Below are 25,000 nucleotides of genomic sequence, written 5' to 3'. Positions count from 1 at the left end.
AAAATAAATTCAGTTACACAAAAGTTCACTCATTTTAATGATACCACTACTGTCTTTGTAGTTCTCAACATTTTGAGTTAAAAAATAGGAGGTTTTACTTTCAGAACTAATATATCTTACACACACATACACACAAACACATACATACACACACACATATACACACACAAACACATACACACACAAACACACACACACACACACACACACATATATATATATATGTGTATATATATATATATATATATATATATATATATATATATATATATATATATATATATATATATATACAAATGTTTGTATGTATGGAAAGAATAAACCGTCAGCAGTCTGGTTGATTATTAAGAACCAAAGAAGAGCGCAATATTTATTTAAATATGCATTACATTTGATCAAAACAGCGTCGAAGGAGACAGGCATAAAAACACAGTGAAGAGAGTTCGCTGGGGCCTATTATAAAATACCCTTTCTTAGTATTTGAAACTGGCGGTACCGACTTTGTTCTGATTAAGATTTTCTTTTAAATATATTTGTTAAATATTAAACGATCAAAAGTCAAAACTAAAACATGCAGATATATATTGTCCGTCATATTTAGCAATATATATGCGTGTGTCTATGTGTGTGAGAAAGTGTGTGTGTATGTGTATATATATCTATGTGTGTGTGTCCATGTATATGAAAGTATATATATGTGTGTGTGTCTATGTGTGTGTGTAAATATATATATATATATATATATATCACATGTAATTAATATATCTTTCTTGTATAGATTATAAGTATCTACTTATCTAACGATATATATAATATATCGATTGATCCAAAGATAATCTATTTTAATTCGATTAGATCATCTATATTCGATAGATAATCTCAGACATGCAATCTACCTGTGAGATATTTAATACATCCTTCTATTTTGCTAAGGTAGATAATCTATCTGGAATATATTTCTCTGTCCATCCTCCTGCTCTCTCTCTCTCTCTCTCTTTCTCTCTCTCTCCCTCTCTCTCTCTCTCTCTCTCTCTCCTTCATTAGTAGTTTATATCAACTATCATTTAATATCTGTGTCGCTCAATCGTTCTGCATTTTATTGTTTTAGTATCGATCTTTTCACAGTTTCTTATCAGTTCAGTATCGATCCAACAGTTCTATCGGCAGAGCTGTTGAGTATTAGCTATCGATTTATTACTTTATTTAAATTTTGGTTTTTATTTTTCATTTTATTTTTTAATGTAGCAGCATCCAACTATCATCTTTGTTGGCTTTTTTTTAATGGACTGTTGTTACCTGTTCTGAGGCAACGCGTTCCATAGCAACCTTCTTTTGGAGCGTTAAATTTACGCGAATATCATCAAAGCTTAGCCGCCGTGAGAGGGCACCTGTTAAAAACAGTCGAGTCGCAAGCAACAGTTCTTTCTTTTTTTCTTCTTTTTTCAAAAGAACGTCGTTCTTAAAAAATCGTCATAATTATTTGGTTGTAGTGTACCTCCCACTCATTAAAACATGACGAAATTAATATTATGCTTCGCCAATGTTAACACTAATCGTCATAATAAAATGACTTCCCCATTTAAGAAAAAAATATAAGATAGAAAGGAAACGTCTCAAATTGAAAAGTTAAAACAATAAAACATATTTTCTATGAATATTATTGAAAAACTGACGAAGCATATTTTTCCGTCGTTTATAATGGATCGTGTACACTTGTATATTACATAAATTTTTCAGCGGTTACTTCAATAGTACTCAATACCTGAGTACAGCTTAGTAGAGCAATTAACCAGATGATTTACCCTGAGAATGAAGCATAAACGTTTTTCTGTAGCTTCCTGACTATAAATATATTTTCTTACTATATATATATATATATATGTGTGTGTGTGTGTGTGTGTGTGTGTGTGTGTGTGTGTATACATATATACACGCACACACACACACACGCATATATATATATATATATATATATATAATATTTTTTTTTATTTATACGAACATTATTGGATTCGAACTTTATCGCAGCTATAACATATATGCACAGATGTAGTCAATTACACGGACTGAGTTCGAGTTGATCTCTAGGCTTGAGGAGGTCGATTTCGATTTCGATTTCGAGATCGCAGCTGAAACATGTATGCACATATGTATCCAATAGTGTTTATATAAATGAAATAAATTATACTATAATACAACTCTACATGTTGTTGAGCACTATTTTATATACACTAAAGTTTCATTTGATTAGAATCTAGGAAACGACAACATTATAATCGATATGTGTGTGTGTGTGCGTGCGTGCGTGCGTGCGTGCGTTTCAGCCAAAAACTTGAATTGGAGACTAGACATTAAAACAAATGACGTCAAAAGAAAATACAATACAAAAAAGAAAAGCAGGAAAGACGTATAAATCGGTATAGAAAGCAGAAGCTAAAAAATGAAAACCTCTTCTTGTGGAAATAATGTGAACGTTCAAACGGGGTCTGACTTCACTTCTCTTATTCGTTGGTCAGTTCTACTGTTGTGTGGCGGAACGAGTATGTATATACAAATAAATGCACATTGCTCTTTTTTAAGAGTGGATGGAGTTTTTATAGGTGTACACGTGTGCACTTGCGTCCAACAGAAGCCAATTTATATTTCTCACTCGCGAGGGCGTTCTCACACTCACTCATGCTTTTATAAGTAATTACTTACTGGCAATAACAAGTAGTGTTCCCTTGAGTCTCAGTAACAACAAGTTTTCACAAATTTCTAGCACTCTCCGCCTCTTCCAATAACTATTGCAAATCATTTTCTGTTATTGCAACAACCGTTTGCCATTGATTTCTCTCTGACTACGACTGTTGTTCTTCTTTGGGGTTGCAAGTTTCTCAAGATTTCAGTACTCATCGAACCCTTCCAGTGGAAGTCTGATTTGTGATGACGTTTTTGTATAATACCCGTCAAAGCTGGTGTTCACTATATGTGTGTACGTGTGTATGTGTGTGTGTGTGTGTGTGTGTGTGCGCGCAGGCGTGTATGTGTGTATGTTTATTTGATGTGTATCAACTTATTGGATTTCATTCAGTTTCAGTTCTCTTGAGTTCGTGCCATGCTGATTCTATATGGTCATTCTATTTTTATTACTATTTCAAGTTACATGTGGCTGATCGGCTTTCGTTGATTATATGTATTGGTTTCCACACTCAACGATTTTTCTAAAGAAATGTTTTCAATATTCGTTGTATATGGCCAATCATTCCTCTGATTCCAATTTTATGCATTCCTTTTTACTCAAGATTTTTTTAAATAGTTTTAAATTCTCCTACAATTATTGACATTACAACGAATTTCTTCGTGTTATGTATTTTCAAGGTATATATATATATATATATATATATATATATATATATATATATATATATATATATATATATATATTTGCTTTATTTATGTAATTTTCTATACTTATCAGTTCTCTTCCCCTTCTCTCCTTTTTCCATAGAGTCGGTTAGAATCATTCCTCGGGTGTAGTACATTGAACGTGGTCATTAGTTTCCTAGTTCTTTGGTCCAGATATCTGAATTATTCTTTCAAGCCAATAAAGACCCAGAATGTCTTACCAAGAATACTACTTATATATTTATTCTTTGAAAAAGTTTTTACTATATAATTTGGTTTCTAAGAGTTTTCTTGTCCTACTCAGGTAGTCTTTTTCAATCTTTTCTTTCATTTATGTTAATTTGATGGTGTCTGCTTCCGAAATATACAAATATTTATTGGTAGCATGTTCTCCACTTGATTGAATAGTCACATGCGCTTTGTGGTTTCATGTTTTCCCTTTTCACCTCCAGTAGTGCACACTTGAATGTTCAGAAAATTCTGGTTATCAACTTTTTTTATCATTTTTTTTTTCAGGTCGCCTACATACATGCAGTATTTTATGCTTTCTTTTGTGCATGTGAACTTATATCCGACGTATGTTATTGAGTAGCATCATGGCTAGGGTTAACAATAACGGTGATAGAGACTTTCACTGGAAAATAACTCTCCGTATTTTTATCTATCTTAGTTTATGTCCTCTGGTTGTCGGTTCCAATATCTGTGTTTCCATTGCTTTCTCACTAAGAATGATAGATTTCTTGAATTCGATTATCTATGCTTGGGAAATGTGTTGTGGTCTTTCTTGCAGTCGCTTCATAACATGATCATATTTTTTATGTTGTTTTTCTACCTTATTTATTATCGTTTGATCTATGAAGAGACGTTGCGAATCTATCTTTGATCTACTGTAACTTTTATGGTAGATGCTCGATGGAGCTTACATTTATGGTCTCCTTCTGATGAAAACTTTCGTAGCAAACCCTCTGGTCGTGGATATGACCTTAAACTATATCCGATGGTGAGGCCCGAGCTTGCGGGCTTTGGGGAGTATGGAGCCACCCCTTAATTGTCATTGCTCCCAGGACCACTTTAACCTGGAATGGTAGTACCTGTTAGGGTCCCATCTATGGGTTAAATAGGAACCGACTCTACAAACAATATATATTCTATTAAAAAAAATTGTTCCTCAAAATAACTGGATTCGGCATTAAATAACCTGAAAAGGGTTGATATGCTGTAAAACAAAAACAACCAACCAACAGCAAACACTCATCTAGCTGCAACAACAATTTATCTGTGCCTAAAACTAAACGAATACCGTATGGATGCTTCCCACCTGACTATAACGTGGTAATTTTGAAGTCTAATGTAAATAAGTTCTTGTTGAGCCGTTCCTCATATAATTAAACACTACCCAAGTTTCGCTGTTACTAACCGTCACAGTTTTGTCTCACTCATTAGCCCTTATCCTAAAATGACCTCCAGGCCTTGATAAGCAATGACCCTCAAGTAAAATAAAAATATATAACAGGCTAAATATCTCTAAATGTCGCTTTTCTGCATCCTTTCTGTTCATTGTAAGTAGTTTATGGTTATTAAGAAAGTCATACATCGGCTTTCTCATATGTGCAATTAACTTTTCCATGCTGTTGGTAAGCAGGTTATCGTTCTATAGTTGCTTGTGATCCTTCCCTTCTAACTATTCTTTATGTATTAATGAGCGTCTTTGGTTAATCACTCTGGCATGTCCGTTTTCTGTATACATATTCTCAGGTTTTCTTCTTAACTTCCGCCTTAGCTTTTCACGCGAGATTGTAATAATGAACACAGTAAAAAAAAAAAAATTAAGAGGGGTGGACAGCGATCACACATTTTAAAAACTGTCTTCATTTCGTGAGTCGCCGAAGGTTTGGATTGGATTATAAGATTATAAGGGCATTTTCTAAACAGTAATGTCTATTCATGTCAATGAAACTATATATAGTTTTTTAAATAAATATTTTGCAGCCCTCACACTTTTACAATTGAGCATTCTATTAATTTCTTTACAACATACTCCGACGCATTATATACTGTGTGTGTGTGTGTGTGTGTGTGTGTGTGTGTTAAAGATGACTAGATACTATTGTATGTGGCAAAGACTTATTTCATTCCATATAATGTTTCGGCATATTATTTATCTTCATCACATATGTATTTCATCTCTGAGATAGTATTACAAATGAATAAGGAAAGATAATGGATAGTGGACAGGAGAAGGAGAATAAAGATAAAAGATAGTATAATAAGAAAAATGAAGAGGAAATGGAGAAGTAGGGTGAATTGATTTTTGATTATATACTATAGTGTACGTCATTTTTATTGTCTGTTGCACATCGAAAGATGGTATTTAATATAACGAAATCAATTGAATCAAACTTTTTTCCACAGAAAAATATTCAAGTCATCTTTATACCATCGTCTCATATCTTCCTTTATTATACAGGGTGTCCGTAAAGTTACTATATAGTCATGCTTGATTAAATAAACCTGTAAAAAAAATAAATATTAACTATTAATACAAATATAATACAATAAAACGATAAGACTGTATAGTAACTTTACGGACACCCTGTATATCCTACACACTATAATGAAAACGAATGTTTATTCACCCCCCACACACACACACCATATATATATATATATATATATATATATATATATATATATATATATATATATATATATATATGATGTGTGTGTGTGGGGGGGGGTGAATAATATATATATATATATATATATATATATATAGATATATATATATATATATATATATATATAGATAGATATATATATAAAAGGATATTTCTTTCTTGACATCAGCCCGTTACGCTAAGTTTAGCAGGTAAAACAAGTACCCTTTTCTAGCCTTCAGATGAAACCATGCCAAATCGTGAGGTAAGGCATGAATGAAAATAGCAAGTCAGACAAACACCTCAAACTTGCACAGCTGTCTAAAATAAAGTCGGAAAAAATCTTTACTCTAGATAAAAATATTCAACAATTGTTGAATGCTTTCCTTTGGGTTAATAAGAATAATTCATATATGAAATGTGGCTAAATAGAAAGTATGAATATTTTTGGATTGCGGGTATATATATGGTGACTCATTTGTAAAAGGCCCGGGGACCACTCGAGGCTAAGGGTTAATGAGTGTACGGTAGTCTATTGGAGAATATCGTAGTAATCGTTAATAGTGGAAATTTGGTAAATTGGATTACTTAAGGAGACGGCTCATCAAGAACTTGTTTATGTTAGACTTGAAGACGACCATATTGCAGTCAGCTGGAAAGCAAGAACAGAGTTCCACAGCCGTGCAGTTCTAAGAAAGGAGCTTTACATAGATTTATAGATACATAGATTATTATTCACTCACTATGAGTTTTCACATAGGGCATCATCAAAGAATTCCCTTTGTAGAACAACCTGTGGTATCCCTGGAGTATGAGTTACAACAAGTCTCCCCAGATTTCCAATACTCTCCAACTCTTTCAGTAACATTTGCAAATTAATTTGCGTTATCGCAACAACCGCTTATCTTTGATTTCTTGTTGGTAGTGACCATTAGTCTTCATTTGAAATTCTGTGGCCATAAGCCTCCCCAAAGCCACACCAATGTAGTATGGTTTTCCCTGTTTGGTGAGCTACCTTCTGTATTCGAAGCATTGAGGAGTAACTCCTCATGCATTTTGAACATTTTAGGAGTTTTGATGGAAGGCCGAAACAGTTGTATGCTATAAAACAAATGTATGCTATGAAACAATTGTATTCTATAAAACAATTGTGTGCTATGAAACACTTCCTATGCTATGAATCAATTACATGCAATAAAACACTTGTATGCTATGAACCAATTACATGCAATAAAACAATTGTATGCTATAAAACGATTACATGCAATAAAACAATTGTATGCTATGAAACAATTGTATACTATGAAACAATTGTATGCTAGGAAACAATTGTATGCTAGGAAACAATTACATGCAATAAAACAATTGTATGCTAGGAAACAATTACATGCAATAAAACAATTGTATGCTATAAAACAATTACATGCAATAACACAATTGTATGCTATAAAACAATTCCATGCAATAAAACAATTGTATGCTATAAAACAATTGTATGCTATGAAACAATTGTATGCTAGGAAACAATTGTATGCTATAAAACAATTACATGCAATAAAACAATTCTATGCTATAAAACAATTGTATGCTATGAAACAATTGTATGCTATAAAACAATTGTATGCTATAAAACAATTACATGCAATAAAACAATTGTATACTATAAAACAATTGTATGCTATGAAACAATTGTATGCTATGAAACAATTGTATGCTAGAAAACAATTGTATACTAGGAAACAATTACATACAATAAAACAATTACATGCAATAAAACAATTGTATGCTATAAAACAATTACATGCAATAAAACAATTGTATGCTATGAAACAATTGTATGCTATGGAACAATTGTATGCTATAAAACAATTACATGCAATAAAACAATTGTATGCTATAAAACAATTGTATGCTAGGAAACAATTGTATGATATGAAACAATTGTATGCTAGGAAACAATTACATGCAATGAAACAATTGTATGCAATAAAACAATTGTATGCTATGAAACAATTACATGCAATAAAACAATTGTATGCTATAAAACAATTGTATGCTATAAAACAATTGTATGCTAGGAAACAATTGTATGCTAGGAAACAATTACATGCAATAAAACAATTCTATGCAATAAAACAATTGTATGCTAGGAAACAATTACATGCAATAAAACAATTGTATGCTATAAAACAATTGTATGCTATAAAACAATTGTATGCAATAAAACAATAGTATGCTAGGAAACAATTACATGCAATAAAACAATTGCATGCTATGAAACAATTGTATGCAATAAAACAATTGTATGCTATAAAACAATTGTATGCTATAAAACAATTGTATGCTATGGAACAATTGTATGCTAGGAAACAATTGTATGCTAGGAAACAATTACATGCAATAAAACAATTGTATGCTATAAAATAATTGTATGCTATGGAACAATTGTATGCTATAAAACAATTACATGCAATAAAACAATTGTATGCTATAAAACAATTGTATGCTATAAAAAAATTGTATGCTATGAAAAAATTGTATGCTAGGAAACAATTGTATGCTATGAAACAATTGTATGCTAGGAAACAATTGTATGCTATGAAACAATTGTATGCTAGGAAACAATTGTATGCTAGGAAACAATTACATGCAATCAAACAATTGTATGCTATGAAACAATTGTATGCTAGGAAACAATTACATGCAATCAAACAATTGTATGCTATGAAACAATTGTATGCTAGGAAACAATTACATGCAATCAAACAATTGTATGCTATGAAACAATTGTATGCTAGGAAACAACTGTATGCAATAAAACAATTTTTTTCTATAAAACAATTGTATGCTATAAAACAATTGTATGCAATAAAACAATAGTATGCTAGGAAACAATTACATGCAATAAAATAATTGCATGCTATGAAACAATTGTATGCAATAAAACAATTGTATGCTATAAAACAATTTTATGCTATGAAACAATTGTATGCTATGGAACAATTGTATGCTAGGAAACAATTGTATGCTAGGAAACAATTACATGCAATAAAACAATTGTATGCTATAAAACAATTGTATGCTATGGAACAATTGTATGCTATAAAACAATTACATGCAATAAAACAATTGTATGCAATAAAACAATTGTATGCTATAAAACAATTGTATGCTATGAAACAATTGTATGCTAGGAAACAATTGCATGCTATGAAACAATTGTATGCTAGGAAACAATTACATGCAATAAAACAATTGTATGCAATAAAACAATTGTTTCCTAGGAAACAATTGTATGCAATAAAACAATTTTTTGCTATAAAACAATTGTATGCTATAAAACAATTGCATGCTATGAAACAATTGTATGCTAGGAAACAATTGTATGCTATAAAACAATTGTATACGAGGAAACTATTACACGCAATAAAACAATCGTATGCTATAAAACAATTGTATGCTATAAAACAATTGTATGCAATAAAACAATTGTATGTTAGGAAACAATTACATGCAATAAAACAATTGTATGCTATAAAACAATTACATGCAATAAAACAATTGTATGCTATAAAACAATTGTATGCTAGGAAACAATTGTATGCTATGAAACAATTGTATGCTAGGAAACAATTACATGCAATAAAACAATTGTATGCTATAAAACAATTGTATGCTATAAAACAATTGTATGCAATAAAACAATTGTATGTTAGGAAACAATTACATGCAATAAAACAATTGTATGCTATAAAACAATTACATGCAATAAAACAATTGTATGCTATAAAACAATTGTATGCTATGAAACAATTGTATGCTATGAAACAATTGTATACTATTAAACAATTGTATGCTAGGAAACAATTGTATACTATTAAACAATTGTATGCTAGGAAACAATTACATGCAATAAAACAATTGTATGCTATAAAACAATTGTATGCTATAAAACAATTGTATGCAATAAAACAATTGTATGCTGGGAAACAATTGTATGCTATAAAACAATTTTATGCTACTAATAAAAGATATTTCGTGAATTTGCGAGAATTGTGTTCCCATTATATATGACTAGCAGAGAGACCCGACCTCACCCGGGATTGTATGATGATCAACGAATGCTTCACACACCAACATTTTTATTGTCATCGAAATCGTTGAAATCGCCCATTTTTCAATGCAATCGATTGATTGCCTGCTCTAGTTGGAGACCTATCGCGGTGCCCCGGGTTGAAGTTTTACACGCTTTCACTGCAGTTACTTAGTCCACAATACATCGCACTGCAGGTAACCTACTGTTAGTTTTATCAAATTATTTTTTATATATAATGATTTGAATTAAAGTTTAAAATGCAAAAGTCAAGTATCATGCTTCAATTATAATTTAAACATAAGCATTCATTTCGAACGCGCCCTGTCATATCAAGAACCTACTGTTAATTTTATATGCCTGGCCTTACTGCTTGTGCGGTGATAATGGCCTGGATTTGGGAGTGTGAAACATTCCTTGATCATCATTCAACCCCGAGCAACGTCGGATCTCCCTGCTAGTATATATATATATATATATATATATATATATATATATATATATATATATATATATATATATATATATATATATATATATCAGCGGAATTGATTGGAAAAGAAACTACTTCAAAAAAAGAAAAGAAAGAAAATAAAGACGGCATAATCGCGTTGACACACCAGTTCTCGTCAGATCACCGAAGTTAAGCAACGTTGAGCCTGGTTAGTACCAGATGGGTGACCACTTGGGAATTCTAGACGCTATATGTGCTCTCCGCCTATCTCGGCATTTGTTTCCATTGGTCCTGTGCATACACTTCACTTGCCACTGGTATTTAACAATGTTGACTAAGGAGAGGTATGGTTGTAGATTGCGCACCTCCAGCCACAAAAATTTCACACGCAGTCACCCCTTCGTGGGTATCCATAGTCTGTCAAAGACTGAAGGAGCCCTTATATATATGTATGTGTGAGTGTGTGTGCGTGTATGTGATTCTAAATTAATTGATTCTATATTTTAATCTAGTAGTAGCGCGTCAACAAAAACATAGAGCTGTCAAGCTTCTTTATTAAATTTTGGTATTTTTTCAACGTTAACTTTCTGTTGTACGATGCATAACAACATAATGATACTAATATATTATAACAACAAATAAATATCATCAGACGTGTTAAGTCTTGCTATGTTTACCTATTACATGCGTATATGTACAGTATGTTTTTTTTTGTTGTTGTTCACAGTCCTCATATCTCACTCTTACGTAACCCTCACGTATTTTTCTTTTCATTAATTATGCACGCACTCCCATGTCTGAAATGCAAAGCGATGTTCTCATTATGTAAATACATATTTAATGTATCAATTTCTTTCTACATCTATCGATCTGCCCGTGTCCGCCGTCATTGATTAGTGAGTGCACTCAAAATTAAGCCAATGTATCAAATACTGATTTTTAAGGTAGACGGACAGACTTTCTCTCTCTCTAAAAAGAAAAAAAACAAACTTAATAGTGCATCTGTAAAATATAACCAGTAATTCAAGATATGATGTAGATATTTCTCGTAGTTTAGTGTATTTCTTTCTTTATTTCCTTCCTTTTCTTTTTAGAAGTAGTTTCTTTCTTTATTTCCTTTCTTTTTAGAAGTAGCTTCTTTCTTTATTTCCTTTCTTTTCTTTTTAGAAGTAGTTTCTTTCTTTATTTCCTTTCTTTTCTTTTTAGAAGTAGTTTCTTTCTTTATTTCCTTCCTTTTCTTTTTAGAAGTAGTTTCTTTTCCGATCAAATCCAGCAATACGCTGCTACGGTCATGTTGTTGAGCAAGTCTCTCGGAAATAGAAGACACTCGACGCAGGCAACTCGCGACAATCTAAAAATAGCACGCGATTTTCAGTGAACCAGATGGACACAATGCAATGTCGATGGCAATTCTTTTAATAAGTGGGTATATAATATGAAAATAATATTGTTTAAGTTTTAGGGTTCCTTAATTTCTGATGAACCCTCGGATCATGGAGGAGCTTTCCTTTTAGGGGTGAATTTAAAATCAATCAAGTGATCAGAAAAAGGGAGTGGGTCTCTGTTTTACACTTTCAGCAAAGTTGTAAGGTTATAAAAATAATGTAGAACAGACTCGTCAGCATTCATGTGTAAGGGCGCACCAGGTGACCGGTAATAATTTCCCCCCTTCATGATGGATGACTTTTAGGACCGAACAGAGCTATAGCTTACATTCTAAAAAAAAAAATCTTATTGGAGCCCCAAGCAAACCACATCTTAGAACTTCAACGTTAAATTTAATTTGAAGAAAATCAAAATTAAATAACGTTTTATTTTTTTTACCTTTGTTTACATTTCTTTTTTTTTTTTTTTTTTTTTTTTGAAATATCGAATTTTCAACTCACTTGGGAATGCAAAACCAAAATGCAAAACCAAAATGGGCTAATAATTAAATGTAAAAACCAACATAAAAAAGAGCTAAGTGATGAAATGTAAAAATAAGGAAGCGCAAATGATAAGATGTAAAAAATGAAGGCTAACTGAGTGAATAAAATGTGCCAGGGTTTACCCTCGGTTTGACATGTAAAGAAGAATGAAGGTATTTTTAAGTGTTTGTTATAAAAACAAATGGGATAAGTCATGGTGAATGAAACACAAACTAGGAAAATACTTAATATTTACAATAAGCTCCTTTGCCCATTTACTCTTAGAATGCCATTTTAGTTGGTCAACTTTAAACATTTTGGGGGGAAGGATACGTACTGTACCTGAGCCCCTACTTGTGTAAGAAAGAACTCACTTTGTGGCCGTGACTTTTCTGCTAGGAACAAAGTGTAGTATCTGTTCTGATATTGCGCTTTATCTGTTCTGTCTTCGGTTAGTGAAAGAGGAATCTATGTAGATTGAGACCATTTTCATTTTCGTTCCAATCCAGTGTGTCACTCTTGATGGATATAGATTTTCTTCTACATTAAAATCGCTCTTGTGTCTAACTCTGACATATCAAGGTAAACAACTATGGCTTCAGTTTACAGCTCATTTCCAAGGACTCCATTCCCACAACATTTTTGACATATCGGTCTTGATTTCTTTATATGTGTAAAAAGACAATTTGGACATTGTTGAATGTTGTCCTATAGTTGCCAAAGAGTGAAGTATTCTCGGTCCAAAAATCTATGACTTCTAATTGTTGTTGAATATCTTTTTTATTATTATTTTACCTTCCTTTGTAAGATGGCGGTCATTTGAAATTAATTCTAATCCATAAGACAATTCCAACCAAACCTTACCCAAATGTTAAAATCTTTAAAAAAAAAATACATAAAAAGAACGTTTAAATTTCAGTTAATTATTTCTGTAAACTGAGGAAATTAAATATCAACGTTAAATTTAATTTGACAAAAATCAAAATTAAATAATGTTTTATTTTGTTTTGTTTTTTATTGTTGTTGTTTTATTTGTTTGTTTGTTTTTTTTCTGTTTTTTTTGTTTTGTTTTTTTGTTTTTTTTTTAAATATCGAATTTTCAACCCTTTGAACGAATGCAAAACCGAAAAGGACTAAATAATTAAATGGAAAAACCAAAACCAAAATAAGCTTAATACTGACATGTAAAAATAAAGAAGCGCAAATAATAAGATGTAAAAAAGAAAGAAGACTAAATTATTGAATAAAATGAGAAAGATAGAAATTTGGATGTAAAAAGAAAGAAGGCTAAATGGGAGTATATATACACTTGTGCCCGATATTATTCATACCCCTCGGATCTTTGAGATTTCTATAAGAATATTGCTAAAACCAGAAGGTAGACAATATTAAAGGGATTTCAACAATAAATCAAGCATAAGCATTTAATTTAAACTCAACAAATAAATAAATTATGCAAGTTTGAAACATTATACAAAGAAAAACAATAATGGCACTGGTTCAAAATTATTCATACCTCTCTTACTAATAGTCAATAGCATGCCCTTTATTCTTAATAACTGCCTGTAACCGTTTTGGATATTTATCAACAAGGTTTTTACAAGCATCAACACTGATTTTTGACCATTCTTCAATGCAGTAGTTCTCCAAATCCCTCAAATTTCTAGGTTTCCGCTTTTTAACCTCAGTTTTCAATATGCGCCAGAGGTTTTCGATAGGGTTCAGGTCGGCACTCTGGCTAGGCCATTCCAAAACATTAATTTGATTATCCTCAAACCATACCATTTCTTGACTATTTTGGCAGTATGTTTTGGATCATTATCCGGTTGAAGGACCCAGTTTGGTCCTAAATGGAGCTTCTCCGCATCCTGTCTAATGTTTTTCTGGAGTATCTCCAAATATTGCTCCTTCTTCATGGTTCCATCTATCTTGACCAAACTACCTGGACCACTAGCCGAAAAGGAGCCCCAAAACATTAGGCTACCACTACCATGTGTCACCGTGGGTATGGTGTTCTTTCGGTTGTAAGCTTCTCCTTTCTTCCTCCAAACGTAAGAAGCATCGATATCGCCAAACAATTCAATTTTTGTTTCGTCATTCCACAAAATACTTGAAAAAACGGACTCTGGAGAATTCACATGGGCCCTAGCAAACTTTAGACGTGCTGCAAGGTGTTTTCCGGTGTGCAATGGAGTCCTTCTTGGTCTTCTTCCTTTCAGACCATTTTCATGCAGAGTCCTTTGCAATGTTTGCCTTGATATTTTTATGCCAGAAGACTCCAGATTTTCTAAAATGTCCTTAGTAGTGGTGGTTGGATTTGCATTAACACTTCTTACAATATTCCTGGTGGCTCTAGCAGACAGTTTCCTTTTCCTTCCTCTACCAATCAAGTTGTTTGTTGTGTGGTGGCTCTGGAATTTTTTGATGATGCTCTGTACTGTTGCTGTAGGGACCTCAAATTTCTTGGAAATTGACTTGTAACCTAAACCATCCTTATGTGAATTCACAATTTTAGTCCTAAGATCATTACTAAGCTCTTTTTCTTCCCCATTCTAATAATTTTTATTCTTTCATTGGTTTTCGGTTGATATCATTTTAATTTCTGAAAAATGCAAAAAAACGAAATGAAATTAATCAAAGGTTGTATAAAAGCATTCAAAATAAGAATCAAACAGGACACAAACAGTCAGAAACTCGATAAATACTGAACAAATAAGGGGGTATGATTATTTTTGAACATTGCAGATTTTATAAATAGATGTATATTTCTTTTATTACAAGTATCCCGAGATTTTAAAATTACGAAAATGATCAGAAGAGGTTTATTAAGAATATGTATCAATATGGCCGTAAACAATAAACTCTTACAAAGTTACACCTAATAAACTCAATTTTCAAGAGGGGGTATGAATAATATCGGGCACAAGTGTATATATATATATATATATATATATATATATATATATATATATATAAGAACAAGTAGTTAATAAAACATGTTAAACACACTTTGAAAAAGAGTTAAAAATATATTTAATTTTAAAAAGGATAGTCCTTAATTCGCGGAGTTTCGAAGAAATACTTTCCTTCTCATCAGAGGGTAGGATTTAGCAAAATGCGAGATCGGATTTTGTTTGCAAAAATATTAAATGAAACTACAAGTAAGTAATAGATCTTACTTGATAACAAAAAGTGAAGCTGAGGGAATAGGGTGAATAAAAAAGTGATTTCACGTGAATGGATAGTCTGGTGAAGGGTAAAATTTCAAATGACGGTAAAATCCAAAGATTCAGAATCCAAGAAAGTTAGTTAAATTTCCATTCGCACAAGTAAAATCCAAGAGAACCGCGTAATTGAAAGATGATCCAAAGTAATTAAAAAGGCAGAAAGTTGAATTGTGATTAGAATAATTATTCTAATCACAATTCAACTTTTTTCCTCCCTTCTTTTTCTTTCTTCTTCACCCATTTTCCTGAATTGAATCTAGCCTCGACAGTCGAGCTGTATATTTTATCCATTTCTTTTTTTCGCACATTTTATCTTTCTTTTAATAATATATTGGAATTCTTTTCCATTTCCTTGTACCTATTTGTGAATTATTCCATGGATTTCTGCCTTTTGGATTACTTTGGATCATCTTCCAATTACGCGGTTCCCTTGGATTTTACTTGTGTGAATGGAAATTTAACTAACTTTCTTGGATTCTGCATCTTTGGATTTTACCGTCATTGCAAGCAAAATCCGATCCCGCATTTTGTTAAATCATACCCTCTGATGAGAAGGAAAGTATTTCTTCGAAACTCCGCGGATTAAGGACTATCCATTTATTTAGTGTTTCCTTTTTAAAATTAAATATGTTTTTAACTCTTTTTCAAAGTGTGTTTAACATGTTTTATTAAGTACTTGTTCTTATCTCCTATTTGGTTTTATCAAACATTTACATCTGGTTGAGATTACGAGAGGCGTACAATAAGTAATGCCCCTGGCCCATTTCCCATAGCAGTAGAGCAACGAAACTTGGCACAGTTATTAGTCTTTCTCTACATAGGAACCACCCAGAGTTATGCATTTCTCCCATCGTTTGATACAGCTCTGGAGACCGTTTTTGTAGAACACCCCAGGTTGGTCCTCCAACCACGACGTGACTTAAAACATCAAGGCTGCATCATCTGGAAAACGCTTTCCTTTCAAAAACAACTTCATGGCTGGGAAGAGGTGAAAGTCAGAGTGTGCAAGGTCAGGAGAGTAGGGAGGATGGGGAAGGATTTCATAACCACACGCCCGTGCTTCTTATCTGGCGACATGCGAGTTGTGGACCGGGGCGTTGTCCTGCAGGAGGAGGGTACCTTTGCTGATCTTGCCCCGCCTCTTTATTTTGATAGCTTCCCTTAATTTCCTCAAAAGTGAAGCAGAATAGGCTCCTGTAATTGTGGTACCCTTTGCCAGGAAATCTGTCATCACTACTCCGTCCTGGTCCCAGAAGACTGTGAGCATGACCTTGCCAGCGGAGGGCTGCACCCTTGCCTTCTTTGGAGGTGGTGAGTCCAAGTGCTTCCACTGCATTGACTGGGCTTTGGTCTCTGGATCATAGTGATGGACCCAGGTTTCATCCTGTGTAATCAGTCTTTTGAAAAACTTTGACTCATCTTCTTGGCACCTCTCCAAATTCATCCTCGAGCACTCGACGCGTTCTCGCTTCTGGAATGATGTGAGCAACCTGGGAATCCATCTGGCAGACACCTTATGCATATGCAAAGGGTTATGAATGATAGTTTCCACAGACCCTGTACTAATCGTGACATCTTGGGCTATTTGGCGAATAGTAATCCGCCGATCTTCCAAAATGGCAGCCTCAACTTAACAGACAGATGCCTCATCAATGGCAGAAGGGGGCGACCAGGTCTGGTAGCTGTTTCCACAGACTTCCGGCCATGTTTGAATTCACGATGCCAGCGTTTTACAAGGTCATATAATGGGGCATTATCATAAGTTTCTTTCATTTCATCAAAAGTCTCCTGTGGTGTGCGTCCTTTCAAACACAAAAAAAAAACTGATCACTGCTCGACATTCAACAGGCTCCATTTCACACCTGACTCAGTTGAAACACCTGTAAAACAGAAACCACAATTAGTTCAGAGCTGTAATTTGCCACATAACCCGTAGAGATATAAATCATTGCACATGCAAAATTTCAGCTAGATCAATATGCGATAGTGTTAAACAGAGCTTTCTTTCTTTTATTTTATTGGTGATTTTTTGCTAATCGGTGTTTCGCGGAATTATGAGTAAGGTGGTGGACAATTTCCTTCTGAGTTCCACTCCAAAATTGAGCTCAAAACTTACTCCAGACTGATTTTCTTAGCTCTGCAGCGCCTTATGAATGCAGGGTGTGAGTGGGAGCAAACATAGGTTTTCTATCTACGTCCAATTCGTTACACCTTGGTTCATATTGGTTGAATAATCAGCCACCTCTCCCATACATCCCGATCAGGTAATTTTCCGCAGAACCAGGGTTTCCACTTACAATTTTCTCATGTACCTGGGCGACTTCAGTCTTTGACCTTCCGAATCAAAACTCTAGCCTAAACACTCGCTAGATATCTCCAAATAATCACTTTTACAGCAATATTGTTTCATATTTTCGACTTTTCGTTTTTTTGCCGTTACAAAGAAAAATGTATTTCACATCGGCAGCCACGCCATCTCTCTTTCTATCTGGCAGGGTTATCAGCTGTCAGACTCGCCGTTAAAATAAAAAGGTTCTAATTCCTTTCACTGGCTCCCTTTTGAGGCAATTTTCAACCATAGCTGTAATTCAGCACTCTTTAACCCCTCCTCTTACCATCGTCTCTGCTTGAGCCACACCGATCACTGCAAGAGAAGCAAGCAAGAGCTGGTGAGAAATGTATTGCTGTGGATTCTACGGCACAGTCGCAAACTGTGATCCTGAAGATCAAAGGCAGCCGATGGAAGAAATAGAAATCGAGAGAAAGAGAGAGAGAGAGAGAGAGAGAGAGAGAGAGAGAGAGAGAGAGAGAGAGAGAGTCACATTGGTCCGAACAGATAGATAGATATCTAAGGAATGTACGAAAATATTTTTCATATAAATTTATTTCTTATATGCAACAGTTCAAATGGGAATAGGATTTGTGATTCTGTGGCAGTGCATAACAGAATGGCTTTAGTTCTCTATCGATTAACTTGCAATACTAAACTTTCGCATTACACATATAGTTGATGGCTAATTTATTATGTCAATAATAAGGGAATGAATACGGCATAATCACGTTGATACACCGGTTCTCGCTGGATAACCGAAGTTAAGCAACGTTGAGCCTGGTCAGTACTAAATGGCTGACCATTTGAGACTTCTAGGTGCTGTATGTGCTCTTTGCTTATCTTGGCATTGCTTCCAGTCGTCCTGGACTTCTCCTTGCCACTGGGCCCAAACAGTGCCGATTCAGGAGAGGTGTGGTTGGTGATTGCGAAACGCTTGCCACACAATCACACGCGCAGCTACCTCTGCAGGATATCCTTTGTCTTTCAAGACTGAACGGAGGCATCGATGCCATCGAATAAGGGAATGGATGTAGTCATGTTTCATCTCTCAAAAAAAATTATTTTGCTCCCTCTTCCAATATATTAATGTTTTAATAAGAGAATTTAATTATAATTACTTTTTTTTATATTTTAAATGAAAAACTATACTGGAAAATTAATACAACCGTTTTCTTCCGAAATAAAATTAGTGTAAAAAAAAAACTTCATTTCTGATGCGACATAAAAACTTATTTGTGCACCACAACAAATTTGTATAACTTGGTTGGTGTATCAGTATTTAGTCCAATTTTGGAAACTAACAAGAAAACCATCATTTGATCTGTGCATATCAAGGTGGGGAAGTATAAATATTAACGATTCTAGGCACATCCGTTTCAAGTTAAGCTCCCTTTATGCATCCCCCCCCCATAATGACATCACCAAACGCATCCTACATACGTGTTTAGGGATAGAAATATAACAGCTAATAAAAGGAACACATATGTTTGCATGTGTGTACAATTAAAATTCCAAAACTGGAATATTAAGACATAAAACACACACACACACACACACACACACACACATATATATATATATATATATATATATATATATATATATATATATATATATATATATATATATATATATATATATATATGCTTGGGTGTATGTGAAAAAAAATTCTTATGGTATATTTCTCTCATATTATCGTTCAAATTGTTTAAAATAGCAAGCTCAATGAAGTTATGTTTCCGGCTTCTGATAGACTATAGACAATGTTTTCCATCATGGGCTGCGAAACGTGCGTAAGACAGTAAGGAGAAGAAATATAAGAATATAGACATTAATCGAAATAAATAAAGAATAAACAAAAAATCTGATTGTGGATAATTCTTACCTTAGGTCATTTTAGTGTAAAAATAAACCATAATATGGTGATGTAATTTCAAAAGTTAAGGTAGACAGAAAAGAAAATATTTTATAGGTTGCAAATGGCAAACGAAGAGGGGATCTTATCAAATAGAAATTACATGCAGAAATACTAATAATTGCTGTATGAAAGTTTTTAAAAATAAAACGAAAATAAGCTGATTGATTGGATAAAAAAGAAAGTTAATCGATTGGAGGCAAAAATGGAAGCAGGCTAAAGGATACTAAGTTATTGAATAAAAAGGAAACATTAATGACTTGATATAAAAATGAAAAACGGTTGAATGATCAGGTGTGAAACGGGAGTATGGTAAATATTTGGATGTAAAAAGAAAGGAGGCTACATGATGTGTTTAAAAAAAAATTACTGGATGTAAAACAAAAATAAAGGCTAAATAAGTGGATGTAAAAAAGGAAGAGAGGTAAATGATTGGATGTAACAAGAAATGGTTGGATGAAAAATGTAGGCTACATGATTGGGTGCAAAGCCAAAAAGAGATAAATAATTAAATGCAAACATGAAGAAGCGCAAATGATTAGATGCAAAGAAGAAAGAAGGTTAAATGGTTGAATAAAATAAGAAAGAAGGCTAGATGTTTTGATGTAAAAAAGAAAAAAGGCTAAATGTTTGAATAAAATAAGAAAGAAGGCTAGATGCTTTGATGTAAAAAAGAAAGAAGGCTAAATGGTTTAATAAAATAAGAAAGAAGGCTAGATGCTTAAATGTAAAAAAGAAAGAAGGCTAAATGTTTGAATAAAATAAGAAAGAAGGCTAGATGTTTTGATGTAAAAAAAAAGAAGGCTAAACGGTTTAATAAAATAAGAAAGAAGGCCAGATGCTTTGATGTAAAAAAGAAAGAAGACTAAATGGTTTAATAAAATAAGAAAGAAGGCTAGCTGTATTGATGTAAAAAAAAAGAAGGCTAAATGGTTGAATAAAATGAGAAAGAAGACTAGATGTTTATATGTAAAAAAGAAAGAAGACTAAATGGTTGAATTACCCAGAAAAATGCGCACATGAAAAGTATATATGGTTAAGATTAAACTCAGAAAAATGAAAGGACTAGTTGTTAAAACTGAAAAAAGACAAGATATTCTAGTAAAAAATATAATAAATTATAACGTAAAATATTGCAACACCAGTAATTTTTTTTAAATTCAATTTAACATTGTATAATTAATTCTTTATGCTGCAATATTTTAAGTTATAAATTTATTATATTTTTTTACTAGAATATCTTGTCTTTTTCTTTTCCAAGTTTAACAACTAGTGCTTTTACTTTTCTAAGCTTAATCTTAATATTATTACTTTTCGTGTTCCCATTTTTCTATGTAATCTATGATTTTTCCAGACTTTGCTTTGAAATAATATTTTCTTTTGTTGTTCAATATCATACGCATGGTCAACAATCCATAAAAAAATTATTATCAACTTCTTAAATTGACTAAATAAAAAATCAAATAAAAGATGTAATTAAGTAAATAAACAGAAAGAAGGGATAAGAAAGAGAGAAATAGAATTAACGGGTGACGTCGTAACCGAACGATTATCAGCCCTAGCACGACAAAGAGCCTCACTTTTGTAAACTCTCTATATAATCCAAAGAAGATGACATGCGAGCGACATTCCCGCTGTGACTTATGAAGGTGTCGACGACAAAAAAGTTGCCATGGTAACCAATCAGAAAAAAAAAAACGTCTCTCACATTATTTACTATTCTGGGGACTTTTGAACGCCAGTATTTTTATTATAACTTTTGTTTTAATGAAAGAAAATTGAAAATTTTTATTTCAAAATATATCTGAGAAGGTGACCTATGAACTGTAAAAATTGTTTGAAATTTGGTCGCAAAATGAGTGAACGGTGAAGCTTTAAAGCAGTTCTAAATGAATAATGAACAAAACTAACACTTAACCATATGTTCAAACAGGGTTCGAATGATAAAGTGAGAAATAAGGCTAGATGCTTATATGTAAAAAAAAAAAGAAGCTAAATGGTTGAATAAAATGAGATAGAAGGCTACATGTTTGGATGTAAAAAAAAAGAAAGAAGGCTAAATCTTTGGATAGAAGAGGGAAAAAGGCTAAATGATTATAATAATAATGAAAAGGGAAAACGCTAAACGATTGGATATAAAAATAAAGAGAGTAAATAGATTTAAAAAAAGAAGAGAAAAAAACGAAGGTTAAATGATTGGATAAAAACTATATCAGAAAAAAAAAATAAAAGAGACAACTGGTCGATCCAAAATTTACAATCAGAACGATGATCCATTGAAATTAAGGTGGTAAAAAAAATGTTACAATGGGATTTCTTTCCCTTCTTCAATCGGGGAGTAAGTTGTGGTTGTTAAACACAGAACAATAAATAAATAAATGATGAATGCCTGCAGCGATTCTTCAAAACGCACTCGTGTGCAACTATGCAGTCGTGTTCGCTCGCCATGCGCAGCACGCATCAACCGTTTGTGCTTTTCGGTGTTAACTATCGATCCCACAAACTAAAAACAAAGTTAACAAAATTCTCTTAGCAAAACTAAAAGAAGAGATCACAAAACCAAATCAAAACAAAGGACGAAAACAAATGTAAAGAGAGCGAAAAGTTAAATAATAGATTCGTTAACACTACGAAATAAATGGGTAGATTAATTCAACGAAGTGGTGCCGTTTAGACTCGTTATTTGAAGATGCCAGAAAGTAGGTTCTACGAATTCATTCACTACTATGGACGTAGCAGTAAGGATTTTGAATTTGTTCGAAACGTTTTTAAGAATGTAAATTATATATATATATATATATATATATATATATATATATATATATATATATATATATATGCTAGCCGAAATACCTGACGTTGCCCGGGATTGAATGATGATAAACGAATATTTAACACTTCTATATTTTCAAATCGACAGAGACAAAGTTGCATACATATATATATATATATATATATATATATATATATATATATATATATATATATATATATATATATATATAACGGAAAAGGTTATAGTCTGTTGACTTAGAATGGTTATATTATGCCAAACTGATTGTTGAATATGGTTAAATCTGTGCTCATTTTCGCATTGAATACTAATCCATATTAACCCCTTACTGCGCATTGAACCGATACTATAATGAATAATTCGCTGCACCTTATCATAACAAAGCGTCATGCCAAATTTCATCGAGATCGGCTCAGTAGTTACCGAGAAAACTTCTAGAATATATGTGGTACTGTGGTGACTAAGCCATATTAATCCTCATCTGGTCATTGAACAAGTATCATACCCCTTAGTTCGTTGTACATTATCATAACAAAATTCCATACAAAATTTCACAGATCGGCCCAGGAGTCTTCACAAATAAGTAGAACGGACAGATATACAAACAAAAGCGGCATTTATCCTAGGCGGATTGAACCGGCTTCCTCCAAAGAAGGAAGTGTCTGAGGAATAGCAAATTCACAAGCCGTCCCCTGTCGCCTGTATGTCACCACTCAGGGGAATTGACAACGTTATGTTTTGTTTTGTTTTGTTTTTCAGTTTTTACAGGAAGATGTCGACATCCTCTTACATACATCCCCAAATGGTCACCCATATGGTACTGATCAGGCTCAACATCGCTTAACTTCGGTGATCTACCGAAAAAACTGGTAATAATAAAATTTCTAAATTATGATATCAAACAAAAGTTTAGACATATTATTATTATTATTATTATTATTATTATTATTATTATTATTATTATTATTATTATTATTAGTGGGGGGGGCTATGCCTGGTCGTAAAATACGCTTAAATATGATATTTTAATTTGTCAAGATTTCGTATATATCATTATAGAGTCGTGATTTTAAAGAGTTTTTTTTTTTAAAGTGCCATAAGCTAGAATCAAAAACGAAACTGATGTTAACACTGTACTAACGTAGCACGCATATGAACCAATTAAAAATGAAAAATAAACTAAGATGAATGTGCAAAATGTTTAACAATTTTTAAAATTTTAACCCAGTTTTGACCCCTTAAAAACAATTTAAACCGACTAAAGACCCATAAAAGAACGGCCTGTAAAAAAGTCCTATAATTTGAGGCCCCCGAGCACCGCTCTGCGACTTTTAGTTTCGGGGTAGATAGAGTTTGAAAATATGAAGATAGACAGACAGACAGATCGGCAGACAGACATATAGCCGTTTATATATTAGATTATTATCATTATTATTATTATTATTATTATTATTATTATTATTGTCGTCGTCGTCGTCGTTGTTGTTGTTGTTGTTGTTGTTGTTGTTGTTACGAGTGGAGTTCATCTTGTTATTACGAGTGGAGTTCATCTTGTTGTTACGAGTGGAGTTCATCTTGTTATTACGAGTGGAGTTCATCTTGTTATTACGAGTGGAGTTCATCTTGTTGTTACGAGTGGAGTTCATCTTGTTATTACGAGTGGAGTTCATCTTGTTGTTACGAGTGGAGTTCATCTTGTTATTACGAGTGGAGTTCATCTTGTTGTTACGAGTGGAGTTCATCTTGTTATTACGAGTGGAGTTCATCTTGTTATTACGAGTGGAGTTCATCTTGTTGTTACGAGTGGAGTTCATCTTGTTGTTACGAGTGGAGTTCATCTTGTTATTACGAGTGGAGTTCATCTTGTTGTTACGAGTGGAGTTCATCTTGTTATTACGAGTGGAGTTCATCTTGTTGTTACGAGTGGAGTTCATCTTGTTGTTACGAGTGGAGTTCATCTTGTTATTACGAGTGGAGTTCATCATTGTTATTACGAGTGGAGTTCATCTTGTTGTTACGAGTGGAGTTCATCTTGTTATTACGAGTGGAGTTCATCTTGTTATTACGAGTGGAGTTCATCTTGTTGTTACGAGTGGAGTTCATCTTGTTGTTACGAGTGAAGTTCATCTTGTTGTTACGAGTGGAGTTCATCTTGTTATTACGAGTGGAGTTCATCTTGTTGTTACGAGTGGAGTTCATCTTGTTATTACGAGTGGAGTTCATCTTGTTGTTAC

The 25,000-nt window shown here is 32.9% G+C and overlaps 1 protein-coding gene and 1 long non-coding RNA gene across 5 annotated transcripts in view; both read left to right on the top strand.

The window, feature by feature from the left end:
- Window positions 1-25,000, top strand: part of LOC145258892 (uncharacterized) — a 381,700-nt gene that overhangs the window by 6,078 nt on the left and 350,622 nt on the right. The window lies entirely within an intron of this gene.
- Window positions 19,726-22,352, top strand: LOC145258881 (uncharacterized). Its single transcript, XR_013864109.1, has 2 exons — window positions 19,726-20,654; window positions 20,897-22,352. It is a non-coding gene; the product is annotated as an uncharacterized LOC145258881 (long non-coding RNA).

This window comes from Euprymna scolopes, chromosome 3, assembly GCF_053919585.1.
Source record: "Euprymna scolopes isolate OS-2025 chromosome 3, ASM5391958v1, whole genome shotgun sequence".
NCBI lineage: Eukaryota > Metazoa > Mollusca > Cephalopoda > Sepiida > Sepiolidae > Euprymna > Euprymna scolopes.
The sequence above is the reverse complement of the archived record's forward strand: the minus strand, read 5'-3'. Positions and strand labels throughout refer to the sequence as shown.